Source organism: Nilaparvata lugens, chromosome 9 (genome assembly GCF_014356525.2).
Source record: "Nilaparvata lugens isolate BPH chromosome 9, ASM1435652v1, whole genome shotgun sequence".
NCBI lineage: Eukaryota > Metazoa > Arthropoda > Insecta > Hemiptera > Delphacidae > Nilaparvata > Nilaparvata lugens.
Window position 1 is genome coordinate 1,441,787 of NC_052512.1, and position 9,216 is coordinate 1,451,002.

Genomic DNA, 9,216 nt, shown 5'->3' on the forward strand with positions numbered 1-9,216 from the left:
ACCCACATTTATTGTTAAAGGCTGTGCGGATGTTCTAGTAGCTCCCCTGCACTTTATTTTTAATCTATCTGTGAAAACTGGCAAATTTCCTCTGAAGTGGAAAACTGCTAGAATTACCCCTGTTTTTAAGTCTGGTAAAAGAGCTGATATTAGTAATTACAGACCAATTTCTATCTTAGATTGTTTTTCAAAAATATACAAAAAGGTTTTACATTCTAGTATTTTTAAACAGGTCAAGAGCATCATTGCGGATGAGCAGCATGGTTTTTTACCTGGTCGTTCAACTGTCACTAACCTAATGACCTGTAGTGATAAAATATCTCAAGTTTTGGATGGGGGAGGCCGTGTAGATGTTATCTATACGGACTTATCCAAGGCTTTTGATACTATTAGTCATGGACTACTGTTGAAAAAGCTTAGGCGGATGGGTTTTAGTGATAATTTAGTGAACCTCCTGCAGAGTTATCTGCAATCAAGAATGCAGTTTGTTAAAATTCAAAATTTCAAATCCAAATCATTCATATGTGTATCTGGGGTACCTCAGGGTTCCAATCTTGGCCCACTTTTGTTCCTCTTGTTTATAAATGATGTCCCTACTATTATAAAGAATTCTTCCTGCCTGATGTACGCAGATGACGTCAAATTGTTCAGGGAGATCAAGAATGTAAATGATGGGCTTGCTTTACAGGGCGATATCAACAATTTTTACCAATGGTGTGGAACTAATGGTCTGAAGATAAATGTTACCAAATGTAAGTTCCTAAGTTTCAATCGCCAATTGAGACCGCACATTAATATTTACCACTTAAATAACAGGCCATTGGAACAGGTGACGAATTTCAAAGATCATGGAGTGAATTTTTCTTCAGATTTTTCCTTCAATTCACACATTGATTCAATAGCTGCTAGGGCCAACCAACAAATGGGGTTTATTCTGAGGACCTGTTCACCCTTTAGTGATGTAGAGCCTTTGATTCTGATTTATAAGTCACTAGTGAAAAGCTTGCTAGAATATGCCTCAGAGATATGGAATCCATATCATATGGATAGAATAAATGTTCTAGAACGGCTTCAAAATAAGTTTTTAAGAATCATGTTCTATGAGAAATTTAATCGTTTTTGTCCTTTTGATTTCCCAACAGAGTCACTGAGAACTTTATTCCATATTACATCATTAAAAGTTAGGCGTGATGTTAGAGCACTTATTTTTCTTTTTGATCTCTTAAATAATAAAATTGATTCATCATACTTGCTATCTAGAATGAATATCGATCTGAATTTTCTGAATTTTCTTTCAGATCTGAATCGATCTGAATTTTCTTTTCTGGTTCCTCGTTCCAGAACACTTAAAAATTACAATTCTCCTCTCAACAGAATTCAGAGAAGCTACAATAGTTTGTCTGGGCACCTAGATCTCTTCTGGTTCTCTCGCGCTAGATACTGAAAAGCTCTATACAATGGTCTGGTCTGAGCATTGATATTGTGATCTGGTCTACATCGATGATTTTTTCATGTATGTGTGGGTGTGCATATGTTTTGGGACTTGGAACTCATTAATAAGTTATATTTTTGGTTATTTCATTCTTTTAATACTTGTGTTATTAGAATTTTATATTTTCAATTTTTGGACCTTTTATGAGTAGTATTTCGATGCTTTGTATTCATCTCATCTTTTCATATTATTTTTTTTTTTAAATTATTGTATTTCTCCATATTATCATTTTGTACCTTATTACCATATGTAATAGGATGAATATTACCATTTGTACCTTATTTCTTTCTATGATTTTTTATAAGTTTTCTATATATTATATTTTAAGATTTTGCATTTTCTTGTAAAGGAGACATGTTTGGGGAAACCCGTTGTCTCCATTGTAAATAAATGAATAAATGAATAAATAAATATTTTTGTCAGCAGGATCACGAGCTTGTTGCCATCTTCTTCTTGCCCTTCGTTTCTCTAAAACAAGTTGTCGAATCTCCAGTGGGTAATTGCATCCTTTTGTTTTCCTGGTGTATTGTCTAGTGTTTTCCAGGCTGATTTCTGGATTTGCCTCATGAAATTTTCTGCGGCTTCATCTTAGCTGTTCTAAGTGGAATATTCAAGTTGATTTCATTCTCCAAATCCACTTTGAAAGCTTCCCAGTCTGTTGTTCTGTTGACTAACATTGGTCTGTCTTCTTTCTTTATTATTCGTTCACTGAGTGTGAGAATTACAGCTGAATGATCAGAATCCAGGTCAAAGCTCTCTTCAATGTCAATAAAATTACTGGATATTCTATTTGCTATGAAGAAATCTAGAAGATCTGGAGTTTTATTCAAATCTGTTGGCCAAGAAGTAGGTGTCCCTGTTGAATAGAATTCGCAGCCCAGCTCCTGGATAGCCTCTGTGAGTTCTTTTCCTTTGGTAGTTGTAAGTCTTGAACCCCAATCCTTATGCTTGGCATTAAAATCTCCACCCACTATGAATCTATCTCCAAGCTGATGAAGAATACTGGTATAATCATTTTTCTTCAAATTATAACTTGGTGGAAAATATGCAGCTCCAACAAGTATTTTCTGGTTGACAGACTCTATTCCAACTACAGTTAGTTGTATTCCATTACTTTGAATACTGAAGTCTTCATAGTGTTTAATACTCTCCTTCACTATTACAGCACTTCCACCTCTTGCTTGATTTTGAGGATGAATAGTTTCATAAACATTATATCCATTGATTTGCTCAGTTGAATGGGTTTCAGAGATAAGGCACACACCTATATTTTGGGTCTTTAGAAATATTTATATTTCTTGTTTTCTATTATTATTGATATTATTTATTCATTTTTTTATTATTTATTGGCATTCCAGGTAGCAATCCTAATATCTTGTTGGCTTGTAATATTCATTTTTTAGTCTTCTTCTTGATACTCTTACTCTTACCGTCAAAGCTGTCAAGTCGTCCAGAAAGAATGTTTAAACTGTTTAAAATTTCCTGCAAAACCTCATTAACCCTCACCTACACGCTAGGAGCCGGCTAACGACACTGCACCGCCGGCTGGTGGCACTGGGTGCCGCTTTTTGTGAAATGTGTGTTTTCATACCTTTTTATAGGATTTGAGCATTGAATAGGTTATGCAAATAAGATTTAACAATTTACCAATTTATATATTAATTAACAATTATTTTCTTCTCAATAGCAGTTACTCCAAACACCAATACACTTTATAGAGGAATGTAAATTGACAATTTTTTAACTTAGTTCAGCAATGAAAATGAAATATTATGGAATACAAATAGAAGTATAAAAGGAGAAGAAAATCTATTAAGTCTAGCAATGGTTCTTGCACACAAACCGAGTACATTGTGAGCAACGAACTGTGGTCTTGTTGTTTCTGTGTTTCCCACATTCATGACAAGGTCCGGATTTGGCTTGAACAGGAGGCGGTGTAGGGTTTGGCTGGTAATTTTTGTACTGTGACAAGTAAGCTTTGATGTCCAGTGGCAAGTTTTTCGTATTTGCTCTTTTTTTCAAGTGATCATCCAGAAGCCCTATAGCTAGTCCTTCCAGAAAATCCATTCTGCTTTTTTTGACATGATCATTGCTGATGTTATTAGCAACATAGATCACATAGGAATTCACTGCAGCCATGTCGAGAAATCGGAAAAATAAAGCCAATGGCCATCTCCTGGTTCTTCTGGTTGTACTGTAATTAGCACATTTCTGATCCACGGAGTTCACTCCACCCTTTGTGCTGTTGTAATCGAGAATCATTGTTGGTTTCCCCGTTTCTTCATCTATTTCTCCTTCATCACGCATAGTGGACATGAGAAGGACAGCTTTGTTTTTTTTTGGGCAGTATGAGACGATTGTGCAGAGGTCTTGAAATGCAAATAGGGTTGATCCAATTTGTCTTGTCTTATTTGGAAGAAACTCACGAGGAATCTCAGGCCTATTTCTCTTCACTGTACCCAACAAAGTGATTTTATTTTCCTGAAGGTTGTCACGTGGTATTTTAGCACCACAAAATATTTTGAAATGAACTGGTAAATTTTAATAGAATTATAAAATGGGAAAGAAAGTTAACCTAGTCGAGGAACCACTCAAATAAAATCGAATGTTGTTAGCAATAGAGAGTAATTGAATTATCTAAAATGATAAGGAAAAACATGCATAACTGTGATTCAACAACTGATGAGAATCCATTGGCAGAATTAAAAATTATAAAGCGGCTTATTTTTTACTGGCAGATCATAAAAAATAACAGTTTGCACGTACATTGAGGTTAGAATTATTTGTTTACACTTTTGAATGAATCAATCGATCTAGAATAAATTGATAGTTATTTGATTCAATACCTAGCAAATCAGCTGATTGTTCGAGCAACCAGTATAGGTTGAATTATAAAGTTTACTCACAAGAGATGTATTATGTATATTAAGGAAGGTTTATGTATAGAAATACGGACAATTATTATTGCTGTATAAATATTTATTACAATCTAAAAAAGCACGAAAATCAAGAGTATACAAAACTCATATAAAAAACTAAATGTATATTGTTTGTTAACATCATATATCACGATTTATTTATCAAAATAGTTTAAGACAATCACTCCATATATTTATATAAAAACTTTTAGTTATTTTTTCTATTATAAAGTTGAAGAAGCCCTGATTCTGAAGCAACCAATTGTATTGAGTTTACTAAATTAAAAGCCAATCAAAAAGAAGCTTACAAATCGTTCAAGGAAGAGATAAAATTTTTCTGAAAACCACTTTCTTCTGGCTTGTGATCTCGTTCTGAGAGGATGCACATGAAGTTTAGGGTTCTTTCTTCCTTTAAATTTTTAAATTATCAAGCCTATCCCTCTTTTAAATGTGAAATATTTGTGATTAATGTTAAATTATCTGTGAACTCAATATTGTTGAAGAGTTCTTAATTGTAATCAATTCCCATAAATACATTTTAATACAGAAAGTAATCTATAAGAAATCGGAACCAAGCGCGAGCCCAGCAGAGATGAAAGGGACCTGCATAATTAATTATTAGAAATAGTTAATTCAATCTACGAGACCGTCAAGAACATCATTAATGTGAGTGGTAGATCAAACGAGCTCGTTATAAGGCCTTTCTGTTCATAGTTGGGGAATAAATCAAAGTGCAATATATACAAATTAACTTAAGACAAGGAAAGTTCGCAATATGTTGAGTGCTATCACATAGTTTGTAAGAACGTTTTATGAATTTATTTGATATATGTAGGAAGCTCACTTCCATGCATGGCACGAACTCATTATAAAACCCTGAGATCTTATATTTTGAATATTAATTTGACAATTATTATTTTGCTAATTGATCAAAGTAAGTCATATCAAATCTATAGACCAAACAGGTTTTAAATGGTAGAATTATGAATTAACTTGAAGTCCATGCATCAATATTAAACATAATATATATTTATAAATTTTAAAGCTCACCATTGTGAATGCTATTAAACCTTGTGATAATTGTTAAACTGTAGAAGAGTTTATATATATTGGAAATTATAGATATAGAATATTTTATTTATATATTGTTTTATGGGAATATATTTGTGTTTTATGTCAGCATACAAATCATAGAAGTTTATTTTATCCTAACTCATCTCGTGATATACAGTTTGAGCTGTCTTGGTACCAAGAAATATTCGTCTGCAGCATACAAAATTATTAAATCAATTAATATTGATCTTGTTAAGAACATTCAGTACTTATCATCCTTTGATGATGGTCACATTAGTCTGCCAGAAAAAATATATTAATAATTATATTAATAAGGTTCCAGTTATATCATATAAGGATCCAGAGAGCTTCAAGAACTGGCGTTGTAAGTTCTAAGGAATTTCGGAAGAATAAATTGGTGAATACCTGTATTCATGACAAGCGTTTTAAGGATCAACTAGAGAAAACCATGGTTGGTCTTTATTATTCTCTATTGTGTACATGGTTACTGATAATCAGTCATCAACTATTCTTTTGATTTCCTCATTGGTATTCTTCAAGAACTTCATAGAAGCAGCGGTAAGAATAATTAATCACCAGTCATTGAACCCTGTGGTGATTAATTATATTTGGAAAATTCATGTATCTACCACTGAGCTAAAGCTGCGGTTTGTACCCAGCAATTTTGCGAGCCAGATGGCCTTAATTATTTGTGAATTTATTCCCAAATTAGGGATTTTAGCAACTGCTCTTGCAAATTTCAGAAAAACGTCCAATTCACTTTTTGCATCTCTAGCATCTCTAATAATTGGGTCCTGGGAGTGTCTTGACGATATTCTTAGCTTTGGTTTTGGATGGTGGAGCACATCTACTACTCACCCAAAACTCATCACTGTTCTTACCTTGTCCCAAAAGCACTTGAAAATCTCTATTCTCATTCACAGTATTTTCATTGTTCTCATCACCAGACTGTTCACTGTCACTAGAATGATTGTCATGAAGAACATTCTCTCTCTCGAAGTCATCCACACTGCCATCAGATAAGTCAAAATAGTCTTCATTGTCCTGGTTGTTCCTCTCTCCATCCGATAGCTCTGCCAAAATAGCTGGTAGATCTTCAAGAGTTAGATGCTGTTGTGCCCTGATGAACAGAAAAGACACAAACTATATATTAAAACATTATTACCAACAACAATCATCTGAAAAACTCGGAAACTTATTGAAATGCTGAACAATGATGAGAATTAAAATATTGATGAACAAAAAATGTACTTACATGCTAACATGCTAGCGGTACACAGTGCCGGAAATGTGGTCTTCTCACTTCAACAGTCTACTGCACACTGAAGGAAAGCCCCTTACGCCCCCACCACCATTTCTCCATTCAGAGAAAGGTATGATCAACGAATAGTGGGCAGCAGTGGAATACAGCAGTTAAGCAGCCATCTTGAAATGGAAAAAGTGTAAAAGTGTGGTATGCTATGCCACTTAGCGTGTAGTTGAGGGTTAACATCAACTGGTTGTTGTTGCTGCTTTGGTTGACTCTCCTGTTGTAGGCTTGGAGTGGGTTTCGTTACTTGAGAATAGAATATTTCTCCATTGTACTTTCTAGAAGTGAATTTTCTCTGTTAGGTTGTATGTGGTACTCTGCTACTAGTAGAGGAGGATTGTGGGGATAAGGAAGCTTTTTTGCTTGAAATCCCCCTCCCCCCTCTCCCCCCTCGTCCATCCCTCTTCCCCTTCCCCCCGCCTGTAGGGGGGGGGTGTTCTAAAAATAGATTTCCCCTTCCCCCTGTCCAGGGTTGGGTGGGGGAGAGAGAGAGAGGGAGATATATCTTTCTCTCTTTCTAAAAATAGATTTCCCCTTCCCCCTGTCCAGTGGAGGTGAGGGGGATAGAGAGAGAGGAGATATATCTTTCTCTCTCTTTCTAAAATAGATTTCCCCTTCCCCCTGTCCAGTGGAGGTGAGGGGGTAAGATATCTCTCTCTCTCTCTCCAGGTGAGGGAAAAAAAAATTTCCCTTTTAGGAGGAAAAATTCCTCTCTCTCTCTACTGACAATTGAAGTGAATCCATATTTCTACATCTAATGCTATGCTGACAGATTGAGGTGAATGATAGATGTGGGGAAAAAAACTCTTTGAAAAATTCCTTTGGTGTCAAATTAAAGTGAATTCATATTTCTACATCTAATGCTATACTGACAAATTGAAGTGAATCCATTTCGCTCTACTACGATGACGATAGAGATAGAGATCTCCTTCTTTTACTAGTGCCATCTCTTTCCCGCACCCTTTCCGAAAGGAGATAAGAATCAATTGAGAAATTCTCTCCAGTATAGATGAGAGGGAAAAATTCCCTTGGTGACAGATTAAAGTGAATCCATATTACTCTAATCCAAAGTGAGGTCAATGACTCTCTCTATATCTAATTGAATTGAGAAATTCTCTCTCATCTAATGCTATAAATCTCTACGTTCTTTTACATTTTTTATCTGCAATATCGTACAAGCATTTCCAAAGTTCATCGGAATTTTTAACAACAGATAATGACGAATCATTTGTACAATCATAATGTAGATGACCGCTGTCTAGAATATTGAGCAGTTCGAAAATCTCAGATAGAATCGAAAAGTGTACATTTTCTGTTTTTTTAACGGTAAATCAACATCTTGACATCCTGTTGAAAATTTAATATTCTTCGCAATTGAATCAAATCATTAAATGAAATTGACATCAAGAGACGAGATAATTTTTTGAATTTTGAAAAACCATAACACTGCATCTTGCAGATGTTTGATGTGAGTCGAATGAGGGGGAAAGAATTCTAAATTGATGAGATGCACGTGTTATAGTCGCGCGTGCACTAAAGATTACCCCACACGTGCTGTCTGCTCTAGCTCTAAATTGATGAGATGCACGTGTTATAGGCGCACGTGCACTAAAGATTACCCCACACGTGGTGTCTGCTCTAGCTCTAAGCAGCAACTAAACTAAAAAACGTGAATGGGATATCGGAATGAAAAATCGTTTGAAGGCAGAAAACGTTTATTTACACATTTCACTACAACAATACATAACTTCATCTTCAATTCTAATTAGCTTATCTATACATAAATTATGAGGACGATAATAACATAGATAGTCTCTTATATCATTTAAATTCACCGTGCTTAGAAAAATGTCTTTCAATTGCTTCGCCAAACTATAATTTTCAGGAGTTGATTTCCTAATTGCACTTTCACACTCATCGTACCAATCAATACAGTTTTTTAACCTCACTTCCAATTCGTTGTCGGGAGCCAACCACTTTCTCAGATCCATGATGTTGAGCGAATGAAGAAAACTAAGTGTAGGCAGGAACTATTATAGAGTAATTAAGCGGTCTTTCTTCATCAATTGACGAAAGACAACATGTACGCGCTTTATGCAGTCTCAATGCATGCAGGCAATAAACACACTGTAGATCCTTTCCGTTGTAGAAGAATCCATAACGAGCAAAGTTTCTTTTCTGTGAATTTGTGTACATTGGAGCCATTTTCATACTTTGCATTCGATTGTTTCGCACAAGAAATTATTTGTTTGATACATATTTTTAAACAACAAAGAATTATAATGTTGAGCAGAGAATAACGCACAGCGAGAATGTGGATTATTTTTATGAATTGCATGCACCATAACACCATGAACTAGTGAAAAAGCTGAAATCAGGTTTTGGAAAATCCTCTGGTATGCATTGTACGTTGCTATGCAATC